The 15,546-nt window shown below is 44.1% G+C and overlaps 1 long non-coding RNA gene across 2 annotated transcripts in view; it reads right to left on the minus strand.

Annotated features, from left to right (window-relative positions):
• LOC142415667 (uncharacterized) overlaps positions 1-15,546 on the minus strand; it is a 121,070-nt gene that overhangs the window by 22,285 nt on the left and 83,239 nt on the right. For both annotated transcript variants that reach the window (XR_012777497.1, XR_012777498.1), the window contains exon 3: positions 4,308-4,479. This is a non-coding gene — a long non-coding RNA (uncharacterized LOC142415667). The remainder of the gene's footprint in view (positions 1-4,307; positions 4,480-15,546) is intronic.

The raw sequence follows: 15,546 nt of genomic DNA on the forward strand, positions 1-15,546 counted from the left end.
TGAACACCAAGGCTCCTACTGATAAGCACAATTGCTTGGTGCCCTTCAGAGCTTAAATTCGTGACCAAGTTACTGCAGAATAAATGTAACGCACTTCAGATGACCCCAGCAACTAGCTGTGTACACAATCTTAACCCTCAGCAAAGACAGAGTGATTCAAGTGACACAGCCACGCATGTACATAGACAGCAGTAAATATAGTCCAGAGCTGAGCCGAACATGGCCCCAAACACCCTTCAAAGTCAAAAATAGGAAAGAAAATTGTTCATTTGGTTCTTCCACACTGATACAGACCTATAACTGTTTCCAGGGAAGGGACTGAAAGGGTAGTCCAAGATGTTTCCATTTGACATAAATGTGATTTGTACTTAACGTCTTGGAGGTATAAATCTATGTTGGCCCTCCTGGAGTTCAACAGCCAGGAGATCCTGAGCACAAGCAGACAGCAAAACTAAGCCACGTCTCAACACCTGAGAAACGGTGGGACTGACATGCAGTTGTGTTTTATCAAGGAATGTGACATCCAACCTGCTTTCTCATTATAAAAGCAGCAGGACTACGTTTTTAGGAAGGAGCCAGTTTTGACTTTCTTTGTACTTGAGGACTTTCCCAACCATCATACAACCATAGAGTAAACAGATGTACCAGGGTGAATTTCGGTAAAGAGTGACTCAGGATTTCTGAGGCAGCATCAAGTGCAAACAAGACCTTTGAGATGAATAACTGACTGCCTCAAAGTGAAACAGCACTGACAGATGCACTCTGTGTCACAGGGCAGCCACCTTTTTCTCTTTAGAGGTGATTCTTCCTGGAGATCAGATCTATGAAAGTGGCACCTTCCACCACAGAAGTGATCTGCAGCCATTTCCTCCCAATACATAAGGGAGACAACCCATATGTGTGGTCACACCATGTGCCCCGTTGCCTCTGGGAATTGTGGTTCAACTTCAACTGAAATTGGAACAAGAAGAGAAGCCACCAACATACCAAGTTCCTATGAATTTTGAGAAAACTGGGGTTCAAACAGAGCAGAAAGTCTCTGTTGGTGCCCCTACTAGAGGAAGGGCTGATAAACTGAGCTCTCCCTCGACACCAGAGAATGCCCAGGACATGTTAGAAAGCAGATCTGATGCCTACTGCTCCTTGTGAAACTCCTGGTTTCTTCCCCCGTTACTCTGTGATGCACCCTGATGTTCTTCAAGCAGTTGAGCTCCTGTCTTGCAGGATGCTTCCTGCTCCCGACCCTTTGCACCAGGCTTGCTGGGCTTGGACTTTAAAGATACTCCGCCTTTATCCATAGCTTGGGGGCAGCTGTGGATTCATAGTTTAAACCCTGGTTTTCTTCTCAGAAAAGGCAGTGGTTCCTGAAAACCTCTGCTGGCTTTTGGAGCCTAAACTCTACTGGCTTTCAAAGGGGACTTTTCCTTTTTATTGCTTGCAGTGCCTGAAATCCTCTCAAGTCAGTTTGTTCCTGTAAATGCTTCAAGACTCCTCCAGCTTCCTAGAGCACTCTGAGCTCTCACCTTTGGGATTGCTTTGGAGGCAGGTCTGGAGGATGCCCAGCTAACAACCCACTTCCCTGCCACACTGGGGGATCTGATTCAAAGCCTGACTGTGCAGGAAGCTGAGTCCTGATTTCAGTAGGCCTGCAGAATGACTCATGTCTCCACTATCTGTGAGAGAAATTCTTAAACCTTTGCTCACAGTGAGTAGCAGCTGATGCTCTTAATCATCACAGAGAAGAAAGGAGAGGGATGGAAAAATATCTGCCTCCCAGCTCTCTTACTGAGGCTTTAGGATGAGACCTTTCCTCAGTGGGGGCTGGTTCTCCTCCAACTTTCTACATTGTTCCTTTGAAGCTTCCTGCTCTTAGATCCTGTTGAAAAGAAGGTACTGGTAGTCTTTGTAGGCAAGTTATTACGGTCTTCCCCAAGCAACTAAGAAAACCGCAGACAAGCCAAGTGAGAATCCATCCCATATCTATTATGAAATGACCCTCTGAGACTGGAAACACTGAAACAGCCTAACAGTAGGATAGAGTACCAGCACAATATCAAAGCCTCTAAAACAGAAGTTCCCCAGATTTTCCAGTCCTCCCTTGTTGTTCAAAGGCAACTCCTCCATCAAAGCTCAAACCCTCGCAGGACCAACAGATCATGTGAGAGGCCTCAGAGGATTATTAATTTGAAGGAAATGGGTGGAAAGTGTGTCAAGCATGCCCAATCTTTGAACTGGGTACTTTAGAAGATCATTGCAAAATAAAAGACAACTGCACATTCATTTCTCTTTAGAAAGAACATATTGCGCAAAGCCACAAAAGTTACATGACCTTCATGGGAAGGAGAACAGAAAGACCAATCTTCACTCATTGTAAATTGACTTGGAAAGGCAACAAAGCGATGCCAGTTTTCACCAGCTGAAGATACGACCAAATGTCTGTGGTACACTGAAGACAAAACTATAAGGCCTATTCATTGTGAACGCTTCTGGGCATATGTTAATCAGTGAGAAATTTCTTTCCAGAGATGATTATGGTGCAAATAGAAGTCCGTGAATGTGGCCTATTATGAAGACTGCGCCTTCCTCTAAAGCATGCAGTGGAGCGTGGGATCTATTAACATCATCCGGCTGCAGGAAAGCCTACAGTCCCAGAGCTGTTTCTGTTTGGTAGCTTGCATTTACCTGCAACATCACCTTTACTGTGTCCTCTCCAAATCTCTGTCCAGAAGACAGGCCAACAGCAGAACAAATATTCTTCGCATTGACACTGACTGGTCCAGCAGCACTGAGCAATGCAAGAAGGATCCATGCCTTGTCCCCATTCTGGCATCTCATGGGAGAGATACAAATCAACACCTCTGAACTGAAGGTTGCTGTTAATGTGCCCTTAAAGGATAATGACACTGGCCATCAGCCTAGAGGCCACGGCACAGTCGTGCTTTGTTTAGGTTCATTTCCTTCTAAAAGTGAAAGAGGATGCTCTGTATTTTCTACAGCAACACAGAGACCTGAAAGGGGAACTTTCTTTCTGTAGAAAAGCCCTGCTGCTCCTGTGGTGTAGCAGATGTCAAAGGAACAAATGGTGAACATCCGTACCACCTGTATCACTGGCATCTCTCAAACATCCCAGAACTTGGTGGCATCACCACTGAGGTTATATCCAGCATTTTCCACTCTAAGATGCTTACAAGACTTTATATTGGAGACACTAATGCTAGTCTCATATTCACTGACAGAGAAATGAAGATACAAAAAAACATATATATGACTGGTATTCAACTACCCAGCAGCCAAACCAGGAATAAAAAAAGTTCAACCATGGGGACATCTGGCTTTTCAGCCATCTTCCTGAGACAATGTAGAGCTAAGACTTCCAAACAACACTGACAATCTTAAGCAAAATGAGCATATGAAATAATCTAAATGCATTACCAAAAAAACCCAAAAAACAAAAAAAACCAAAACCACCAACCCAAACCCAAATAAATAAAACCACACAAAACCCCCTACCCACATGAATGCCAGCTAGATCTCCTATTTGCTCAGGAAAAACTCTTGGCAAGAAAATAGTGCTGACCTGGTCCCATACAATTGCACATGAGAGAGTTCTGATTCCCTCTAGTTTTGATAAGGAAATTGTAAGCAATGAGATATTTTGTAACCAGAATTACCCACACACAAACATTCAGCAAGGTATAGTCATAACATCAAAAGTAAACAGATTTACAGAGTTTTCTTTTTGTATAATACAAAAAACTAGTACAGCTTCTCACACTTAGAGAAGCACTGGGTGCAGTGGGACAGAAGGCCTTCTGTTCCTAATTCTTAGGTGTACTGTATGTTGACTAAGGCAGGATGCTGTATTACAGAGGCCCAATCAAAACAGCATTTTGAAACAGCTTTTTTTTTTTCCCCCTGAAAATGGAAAAAAGGTCTCATGCAGGAGTTTGGATTACTTCATGAAAAAGATCTTGGTCTGTTTGAGAAAGTCAGCTCTTGACAGCCTGACCTTCAAGAGCAAGGCTGTTTCGCCGTTATGGAGCTGACGTGACACTCGCGTTCTCCAAGGTAGGAGAGCACATGTCTTTCCACGTGCCTGACCTCTGCTCCTCCCCTTCATGCTGGACTTCCCAGTTGGGTTCAGAGATCTTTATCCCTTTATTTTCATTGCAAATCCCTCAAATGGTTTCTGTGCACACAGATCTTGATGAAAATTTCTTGATGAAGCACCGCCATCTATGCGGACATCTTGTTTTATTACCCTGAAGTGTAAGGGCTTTTGGTGTGGATTGGAGGGAGCTGCTTACCTGGACAGCTGAAGTATTTAGCATGGCATGATGTTCCATCTCTCCGAGCACATGTGCCGCGTCTTCAGATCTGCACCAACAACAGGCTACCAAATTTTGGATAGCATTGAATTAAGTATCCCTCAGGTCCTAAATCACTTGTTCCCTCCCAAAGATTCACAAGATGAGAGATCTAAAACATAGATAGAAGAAAAAAAAATTAAAAAGCATGCTAACTGATGCACATGTGCCCACCTCCACTGCCCAGCCACAATTACCCATTTTATTATGGGCCACATTTTCAGTCTTTGCCAACAGTTTCCATAATGTAAAGGGAGCAGCTTGGAAAATGAGTCAGACTATTGTGTCACCCTGTCACCTTCCACTGCAGCCAGCTGCAAGCAGCCAACATGGTAGCACTGTGCTTCAGGGGACCTGCTGGCTGGCCCCTCTGGTTTCCACCATCAGACGGGCAGGCTGGCATTGGCACAGGCTGCAGAGGGGCTCACACAGTAACTTACTGTGCTCCTTAAAAAGAAAAATCCTGAAAGGATCTCTAACCATAGGAAAAACTTCCACTAAAAGCGCTTTAACAAGTTCTCCATGGAAAGATAACTTCTTTGCATGTACTGTTCCAATTTGGATCAGTATTATGATGCCATAAAAATGGAAGAAAATGTGTATCTTTTCTGTAGGAGTTCAGCAGGAATGGAGGCAAACCCACCTCCCCCTAACCTCCCAGAAGAAGATGAGCCTCAAAGTCCAATATTGGACTCAAAAGTCAACTTTGTTGACTCCAGCTTTGCGTCTGCCCATTTCCATCGGCTCCACTGGAGCCATTTCCAATTTATTCCTTTCTCTTTAGTTTACAAGTTTATTAGCAGCAGACTGAAAGAAGAAAAGGCCATTACTTTGTTAAAAAAATGGGCTGAGCCCCTTCTGGATACTGAGATGCCAAACTTTCCAAACTCCGGTAGAGTTCATAGGACGGCAAATCTGTAGTTAAGATGCCCCCCGCCCAAATCTTGACTCCAACATCGGCAGAAGACCACTGGGTGCTCTATACAACTTTGACACAACCTGCATTGCCTAAAGGATCCCAACAGCCATGTTCCAGCAGCTGAGCTCACTCCTCAGTGGTCAGAGTACCCCATGGAGGTCCTTTTTGTGTTTCTGCAGCAGGAACAGCAGGGAAGCAGAAAATAAAACCCTCCAGCTGCACCTCCAGAGGCACATGCTGTAGCACACTGCATCCACAGTCTAGAAGGTTGTTTTAAGGCAGAAACAGTAAATCACAGCTAGCGGGGTGAGAAAAGTGTGAAGCCTGGAGGGCTCTGTAAAACACAAAGGTGGAGGACAGATGCCTGAAGAACTGCAAAGTGCAGATCTGGCTACAAGAAACACTAGCTAGCACATACCTAGGTTATACATCAAAAGCCCTTATACAGTTAAGGAGGAGTGCCAAAATCAGGACAGGGTTCACAGCAGTTGAACCTTTGCACCTCTGAGTCCATGGGCTCTGCCCCAGGGAGCTGAACTCGAATGCCTCTAAAGCAGAAGGAAGAAGAAGGCTTGGCTGGGTGGATACCACATTGATAGCCTAACCCCTGGGCCAGGGACAGTGAGAGAAGCAGCAAGTGGCTCTCTATAAAACAAGCCTTTTACAGGGACCTGCTGTTAGCTGTCTGTTACCTTGAGGTACCAAAAGAAGAATATCCAAAGTGCTCAAGGCATGAGGTCCCAAGTCATGCTAGTCACTGTGTCCCATGAAGGGAACTTGAGCTCCCCTGGAGACTGTTACAACCCCGCAGGTGTTCGTGCGATGCCGAGCAGCACAGCTCTCTGAGCAGCACAGCTCTCTGAGCAGCACAGCTCTCTGAGCAGCACATCGCAGTATGACAATGTGGCGTGCACCACCAAACCCTTTTTGAACGGGACTAAGCAGAGCGAGGAAGACCCTGTAAAGTTGGTGGATGCTTCCTCCTTCACGCGCACCCAGACTCGCACCAGCTAGAGAGCGGAGTCAAGCACAGATTTGTACATGCGTGTAATGCAAAAAATTTTCACGTGGGTCCAGCAGGTTGGCTTTCCCAAAACCAGGGCTTCTCTCACCTATGCTACACCAGGCCCACATGCACTGCTGGCATGCCTTAGTGCTCACTCTATAGAAATTAAATCAACTCAGCTACAAACAGTACTACGGCCCCATGACAGCCTCAGCCCTCCCGGTTCCCCTGGCCTTCAGGAAGGCTGCGAGTCCAGGAGCCACCAGCCTGTCTCACATCTACATCTGGCCTCTCTGCTCACCAGGACCGGCCTTGGTTTCTAAGTCATCACACCTTGAAAGTAACCTTTTCACCAAGGTAGTCCAGCTGATTTCCAAAGACAACACAAAAGAAGCTAGATCAGAAAAAGGTGGAAGGCATGAAAGAAGGGGAAAAAAAAGAAGGAAAAAAGAGAAGAAAGGGAAATATGGAACAGAGCAATCTTCTGGTCTCCATTCGTGTCACATTCTTGCACACTTCATAGCGTTCCTCTCTGCAGCCCCCACATCAGCACAGACCGAGCGCAGAAATCAGGCTGCCGTTTCACATAGCACTCAAGCACATGCGTTGCTGAACAAGGACAGGGCTAAGTCTGTAACCACGTGCCTTGCGGCCAGCCCTTTCCCCATCTTGCCTGCGCTCCTCTTCTATACAACCTGATCAGGGGGCAGGGGCTCTGATGCCCACCATAATTAAGCCCTACTCTTACTTGGTCCCAAGGAACTGTCAGCATAAACTCAATGAATAATGGATGCGTTGCTTAAGTGAGACTATGAACTAGCTTGTAAAGAATTCACTAGAAGTCTCGGTCTTGCATTGCAAAAAGGAATGTGACATCCAAGAGGAGTATCATTAGCAGCATGGCCCAGTCATGCCTGCGCTCCTGGTTTCTCTGAGTCAACAGAACTCTTTGAGCATGAGCAAAAATGACAGGATCAGACCTAGGTCATCAGCGTCTTCCTTCCTCATTAGGTCATTGAAAGCTCCCTGTGTCCCCAGAAGTCTCACTATTTACAAAATTGCTCCAAGCAAATGCTTTGGATGGGTGGGAGCACCATGCACATGTTAAAAAAATCACAGTCCTTAGTGGCTATGGAGAAGTTCCTCCGAAGACCATGCTCAGAGCAAACACAGCAATGAGTGGCACAAAGACAGGCTGTGTCCCCATTGCGTTTTCTCAGAGCATCTGCACAGAAGGCCAATATGGAGGCAGAGATAACAAATCACATCTGCCAGGTAATACTTTAAAAATGGTATTTCCCGTATAGTCATCACTGAAAAGTGCCAGGGAAATAGGGTCTTCAAATGAAAGAGTTCCTAAACAGAATCTGTCCAAGGCAGTACAATATATTTACTTTAAGACAGTTTTTTAATGAATAACATTCAGTAACCAAATAGAGTCAGAGATTAATCATCACACAGATGCTATGCCTCCCTGTTAAGATTATTATTAAATGATAAACCACAAAGCTACCTTCATTTGGACAGGGCTCTTCTTCCCATCTACTTTCAGATTAATATTGAAGTACAACTTTTTCCAGACCAGACAGCACTGTATCCTTCTCTCTCTTTAAATATCACAGGTCTGTCTAGAAAAGAGAATGGAACATAACTGTACTCTGATTTTCGTGTTTCAACTCCCAGGCTACATACTCAATTCCTTCCCTGTTTCTGAAGTCAACTGCCAGCAAAACTCTTGTTGGGCAACAAATCTTTTGGAGTCTCGCAGCAGGACAACGGTCTATTCGGTGTGAGCAAAGGTGACGTGGCATGTCCTGTACTCTTCTTCCCAAGTTTTCAGACAATCTCCAAAAGGCATTCTGTTGCTAACAAATGGATTGTGACTCACTGAGACATTGAAAATTACGTTCCTGTAATTTCCATTTTTACTTTGCTCATTCAAATCCAGCCCGTTGTGGCTTGCCCAGCTTCTGTTTGGCAAATACTCACTAGCTGGCCTCATATGGCAGTAGAGTGTGTTTGAATATCAGCTCGAAATGAGATCTAGCCAGGACAGTGTTAGAATAGACCAGTTTCCATAGATGATGAAAAGCAAATGAAAAAAGGATCTGAAATATCAGTGTCTCCTCAATACGACTAATACAGTCTCAAAGAAATAAAAAGCAAGAGCTCAAGCCCAACAAGGGTGATCACAAAGAAGAGCCCAAGCTGAGTAGCAGCCAGCCTGAGACTTCCCACAAAACTCATCGCCAATTTGTGTCATCACAACATCAGCGCATTATCAAAAGCAGCTTATATAGTTACTCTCTGTGAAGTCACACTGCTAATTATTTTGGCCAGTTATGTGAGCACCACATAGATATGACTTTAACTGCCATCATATCAGATAACTACCTTTCATGCTAGCCACCTAATCAGCATCAGGGAAGAAGCACTGTTCAAGCCTGGATGGTTCTTCGGTTTCAGACTCCTGCATCTAGATTACCCGCTGTGCAATCCCAGAGCACTGAGCCATGCCCATACCAGCATCCTGCAAAAAGTGCTGGATGCAATCACTGCTCTGCCCAGCTGGGGACAAGGACCCACCCAGCAGGCTGCCTGAGCTGGGCAGCAACTTTGGTACCAAATGTGCAATGAGCTTTAACTTAATGTCCCTGATTTTATTCCAAATATTGTGATATTTAGACTCCAAGAACATCAGCTGATCACTCAGGAGGATGCCACAGGGCCTGGACCGTCTTCCCCATCATGCAGACTGCTTCCGGACAGCAGAAGGGGAAGACAGGCATTTCTAGGGCTGGTTGGGAGCTAAGACACTGCTAGATATGTCAATACTTTGTCTGATGTCTTCTCTGAAATTCATACAATTATTGTTCGCGATATTTGAATATAGGGCTTCTTAAGAAGAGACCCCCTTCAGCAGTTCACATTTATGGGGAGGTTTAAGGACTACATTATTCTTAGAACATATTTAAGATGTTTTATTAATTCTTTCCTCCAAGCTGATTACAGGGCTCTACCCAAAGCAATGTTCATGCTTTACTACCACGACTGACATGCAAGCTTTCCCAGCTTCATGCAGTAGCTTTCACTGGGCAGCGCGGTGAAAGAAAAGGCAATATATTCCACCTTCCTTGTAGTAACACCAATCCTAACTACCATTCTTGACCCGATGGGACTGACTTGAGCCAGGCAACGATTGCTGTTTCCTGGCTCTGGCTCCAAGCGGTCCTGCAGAAACTTAATTACCTCACTACCCACTACCCACCCAGCTTTCCTTTCCCACTCCCAGCTTTCCTTTCCATGTAGATGCCCCAGGAGAGCCCTGTCATAGTCCTGAAACTCCTTGCAGATGTACCCCTCAATTAACGTGCTCAGGAGCATTACCGAGCCTACAGGCAGAAGAGAGAGGAGAAACCAAAATGGTGCTAAAATACCTGGTCTTGAAGAAGTAAGTACCTCAGAAGTGATTTGGGGAACAAGAAAGGCCATGGATTTCTGTTCATGCTGAAAATACTAAAGCAATTATTTTAACCAAGCAACTGCATTTAAAAGGAATCTTTATGGAGCTGAAACAGCCCAGATAACAACATGCTCATCTTGATTTGATTCTCCTAGGGCTCTGATGAGTTATATTCTGAGGTAAAGGCGGCGTCTGGATATCTGCTTGGTTTTCTTTGTCCTGTAGGTTCCCAGAAGAATATTGCCTAAATGTCTGAGGGTCTTGGCATTTCAGCATTTTCTACAGCAATACTTATCTGCCTGGCTTCCTAATCTACATGGCAGTCATGAAGCAGGTTCTCTAATACCCATTTACAATTTCTCCAGAGTAAACACACCAGAAGCTGCTAAATGTTCTCTCTCTACCTATCACGCACTCTCAGCTATACTTTACCTTACAGTAAATGTTATGTTTACATAACATATACTTTATGTTACAGCTTACTTTACTGTACTCCTGGTACAGCCTGCCCAGGACCTTTCAGCATCCAGCTCTGTTCTCCATTGCACACAACTTGGCTAAGTTTTAGCTCCTTGTGTTGCAATTTTCCAAAACAGGCAACTACCTCAAGCTGGATTTTTAAGCTATTTCTAAAGATTATATCTAAGAAAATAGATGTTTTTTACAGCCTAACCCACTCTCCCATGCCACCCAAACTAGACAACCATTTCACCGAGAAACGCTCACGTCCATATGATTTGAAACAAGATTTGTGATTTGGGAGCACTATGAGGTTTGCCTGAGGCACACAGCTGCAACGAGTTGCCATTTTCCCTGCTTTCCTTATTCCTCTTGTTGCATATTTTACGTTTTCCCTTCTCTAAATGAGATAGAAGAAAGGAAATATAATCCGTTGCAATGATCAGAGCTGACAAAGTTTGGGATTTTTGGAAAGGACTGAATCACTTCTGAAAGAACCTAAAAATGCTCCATACATTGGCATCGTCATCCTTCTTATGGAGCTGTACCTGTAATGGAGAGGAATCATAGAATGGTTTGGGTTGGAAGGGACCTTTAAATATCATCTAGTCCAACCCTCCTGCCATGGGCAGGGATATCTTTCACTAGATCAGGTTGCTCAAAGCTCTAGGTGAACAAATAAATCTAATAAATCAATTGATAAACCAAACCTCTTATGGTTGTACGCTGCTCTGCAGACGCACCTCAGGTCTGACCTGACTTATTAGCCAGTCTCTGTCCTGTTTTTAACAGTGCCAACTGTGCATTGGTTTACTGGAGTGAATTTAAAAAAAAAAAAAAAAAGAATAAAAGAAATGCACACACCTGTAGACTCTAGGAGTTGTTAATACTCATTTTAAGCTGTGACCTAAGATCTGAACCTAGATATCCAGAGGATATTCACCTTTAAAGCCAGTTTCCAGTTCCCTGCTTATGGCTCATTCCTTAACATAAATACAATTTGACGGTATCTGGTGCATAAATCAATGATGTGGCTAAAGTCTCAGTCAACTCTTCTCAGAATAAATGATAAATGTTGCCATTTAAAACGTGGCAATCAAGCTTGTAAAGGGAAGGAAGGAAAGAAATGTCACTTGTAACCCAAGTGATTCTGTTAACAAGCTGGGTTCCTGCTCCAGGTTTTTGTCTGATAAAGCCACTTATCTGACTATATGAAAGGTCGTAAGTACTTGTTGGAACAGTGGAAAGTCCACACAAGGCTTTTTACCATCCTGCAACTTTTGTTTAAACTTTTAGCTGAATCATTATTTCAGTTCCTGCAGCTGAGTCATTTCATCTGCCTTGCACATGAACACACGCAAAGCAGCTTTGCACTACGGAGCAGGCACAGAACAAGCAAGCAACCTTGATTTTACAGGACACTGTCTTTCCCTGCATGTGAAAATGCAATGAGCTGCTCCACTCGGTTCAAGGTGTTCACGCGAGGATGCACAGCTCTGGGTGAGAGAACTGCATTCCTCAAACCTCACCCCAGCAGTTCCCAGGGCAAAACCCAGGCCTTCACCTCAGTCCTGCTGCACAGACAGAGCCTCAGAGGAGCGACCTTGCATAAGATATGTTGCTACAAGGAAAAGGGTTTAGATAGGACTAACAACTTTCAAAGGTATGGAGACTCAGTACCAGTATTTTGTGCTAAAATCACGTGCTTCTGGTGCATCTGTGAATGTCCTTTTATACAGCTCAAGTAATTAATTAATTAAAAGAGGTACCAACTCTCTGAAGGTTGTTTATATAGCTGCCTTTGTATGGTACGCACATGCCATTTGTTGAAATATTATAAGACCTTGTAAACCACAAATGTTACTAAAATATTTTTTCCCACTCACGCTCCCTCCCCCTTCTTTATTTCAAGTCTATGTAAAACCTTTTGCTAAAGATCCAGATTCTCCCACTGAAACCAAGTGCCACTTCTCTGGAAATAGATCTTCTCTCTGCCTCAAAAAGCATCCAGAGCAGATGGCCAGAGACAAGATGCTCTGGTATCACAAGCTTAGACTGTCTCTCTGATTACACATCAGAGGAACGGTCGGAGGGAAGCATTAACTATTACCAGCTTCTTTATAGAAGGGACCAACATCTGGGTGAAGTGGAGCAGAGAACAATTCACGTCAGCATTGGGGATGCCAAATTGGATCTGAGTTTAAAATCTCCTAATGCTCAGCTTCAGTGCCAGTCCAGAGCAAAAGAGAGTGCTCTCAGAAAATGCTGTTCGGGAGAGCTGTCCAGAAACAGGCGACCCACACTAACAGTAGAACCCTGCAAGTCTTCTCTAAAGAACTGGAAAGGTCCTTTTAAAAGTTCAAGAGCTGCAAGTCCTCATTCCAGAGGATACAGGGCTGCTTGCATCAAGCTTTATTTTTACAGAGCGTGAATCATTTCTCACTCGAAGGGAGCTGGGATCATTCTGCTGTCAGTATCTCTGCCACCAGCAATGCTAAAAATACAAAAAGCTCCAAAGTCAGTCATGGTGTGTTGCCAGCTCTGGACCATTCTACATGATTGCTGTGTCTCTTGCATCTACCGACAAAGAGCAGGAGCAGGTGCTGACACCTTTCAGATCAGCCTGTTCAAGAGCACAGGACCAGGCGCACCCTCTGCCCACACACACTCAAAAAAAGCTCTTGCTTCTCCATTTATCCCCAATAATAAATATTTTATTTTTCCTCCTGATCTGACAAAGAACGGCAGCCTATAATTATAGCTCATACCATAAAGGTTGCTGTGCTGTCACTCACTTTTGCTGTCAGCCATGCTTGAGAACTGAAGGACTGTACAGTTGCCTTCGCTGCACTGAACGAGTTGCTTAGCTCACGCCCAGCTCAAGAAGTCATGCAGTTGTGACTCTTTCCCCTTCAAAACGGATGACGTGTGAACCAGAAAGCAGCAGAAGATCCTTTTCCAAAACCCCTTTGCCTTTTTATTTTTTAATTTGCAACAATGGCTCGAGAACGTACATTATGCAAGCTTGTCTACCAAATCGCAGCTAGAGAGCAAGCCAGTAACAAGCCCTTCATTTTAATTGATTATTTACATATACTTTAACATCCACCCCCTCCGGAAGAGAAATTATCTTGCAACATATGAAGATAGCTGTGCTAATTATGATTTTAGTTGCCATGAAACAGTCTTCAAATGTGGTCCCTCCCATCTGGTTATAAACAAGGTCTTGGGGTGTGGTTTGCTCAACAAGGAGTAATATCTGCAGCTTAACTAACAGTGTATGTTTTCACATACGGTGGGATTGTGCAACCGCATGCTGCTAGCTGTTGTAGCGGCCAGAACTGGGTTTTGCACCAACTTAGACAAATTCAGAGAAAAAGTCCACTGGATATAGCCTCTGGTTCTGGAAACCATTAAATGACTGTCTGATGGAAAAGAGAAGTGTGTTCAGGGAGGCACTGCTCTGAACCAGCCTCCTCCTGGATCTGGTTGCACAGCTGGAATCTGGGAGATGGGCTTTGGTCTCACCTCCTTTGGCCATTGTAACAAGCTAGCTGGAAGTCGGGCTTCCTACCAGGTTTGATCTAGCAGCAGACTGATGGGGTGGCCTGTTTGTTCTCATCCTCACTTCCACGATAAGCACTTTGTCTAGGGGAAATGAAAAAAAGAAAAGGCACTTTGTAATGCTGTTGGATCTGCTTTGAAACAGCTGTAGTTTGGTTGAACATGGGAGGTTCAGGACTCACATTTTGTCTGGTTTACACAAGATAATATTTCATTCAGTGGCATGGGAAACTCATCTCATTTCCCTTGACAGAGTTGCTCTTTTGTGTCTTATCTCTAACTGGACGATAAGTTGATATTCGAATGTATAAGGGTACTCTCTGCATGTTAACAGGAGTTTTGATAGCCAGTGAATTTCAGCTTAGCATGATCTATAAGAAGAATTTGTCTGGCATCATGGAAATGAAGCCAGGGCAGAACACGTGTGTCTCAGAAGACAAGGTATATGACCCTGCCAGTATTTTCACTTGCCCAACAAAGCAATGGAAAGATAGAGAAGAGATGGCCTCAAATACATTATTGATATACCACCCTTCTTCCAAATGGAAAAGGGGGCTTTCTCTTCACCATGCACCAGGCCTGGCCTCCAGCAGAACAACCCAAGTCCTGCCTTGGAGACCACGGTGACACCAAGCCTGGCTTCCAGAGGAGAACAGGGCAAGGAGCTGCTGCCCCAGTAACAGCCATTTAAAAAAGAAAAACTATTTTGTTCAACTCCAAACTAACATTTTTGTTTTGCTCTTTTCACAGAGCAGATTTGGAGAGTTAACGCTCAAGCTGACCCAAAACAGTGTCACTGTTCATTAGCAAATGAGAGTTTTAAAACCAGCTATTCCTAGAGCACTAACAGCAAGCCAGGATATGCTTGTCATGAGAAGGTTAAAAGAAAATGCTGCCTGGAGTACAGAGATTGCTGGCCAAGACAGAGAGGGCTCTTGTACCTCTGCTGTCATTTGTGCTGATGCATACAGGTTTTGTTACAGAACTTTGTTCGGTGGAGATAAACCACGTGCTCTCTATGCTCAGCATTCAGTCTCCTAAGTGCATTGCCCTTCTTTTTGTCCCTTGTCTTTGTAAAGATTTATATAATAAATTTTGTTGGATCACTTCAACACTGAGTTATGTTCTGCAATAATTGTGAAATCCCTGCATGGTAGGCTAGACATAACAGAGAGATCACTGCAAAGGGCCTTCTATGTATTTTGCCCAATGCCCTGTACACCACGAGCAGCATTTATTCCCAGTGTAACTATGCCAAGCCCAAGGGAGTTTCATCTTGGAGGAATTTTTCCAACAAGTCTCACCTCAGTGAGGGAAAAAAAAGAAAAAAAACTTATGCTTCCCTGCCACCCCCCAAGAAAAACCAAACCAAAACATGTGGCTTAAGGCCAACACGGGGCTCTCCCAACCTTTGAGATAAAGATTAAAATACTTTAAAAGCAAACAACTATTTGGTTTCTGTCTTTTTCTATCACCTTCCAGACAGATGATGAAGCAAAAAAGTAGAACGACTGCAAATACAAATGCTACAGGCTTCTCCTTACATCTGTCCTTCATAGTAATTTGCTTCCTCCTCCCCACACACACTTTTTAAAGATAAAATCCTATCTTCAAAGCCACCTCTTTAAACCATCACCAACTTGCTCATTGTTTTTGTTTTGTTTTTCTAGACAAATTCTCGGGTTTCAATCCGCTGCCTTTAGGTGCAGGTGAGTCAACTCTCTTATATAAAACACCTTCAAGGGGTGGGAGGCACTTTGAGTTTTCT

This window comes from Mycteria americana, chromosome 11 (assembly GCF_035582795.1).
Source record: "Mycteria americana isolate JAX WOST 10 ecotype Jacksonville Zoo and Gardens chromosome 11, USCA_MyAme_1.0, whole genome shotgun sequence".
In the NCBI taxonomy this organism is placed as follows: domain Eukaryota; kingdom Metazoa; phylum Chordata; class Aves; order Ciconiiformes; family Ciconiidae; genus Mycteria; species Mycteria americana.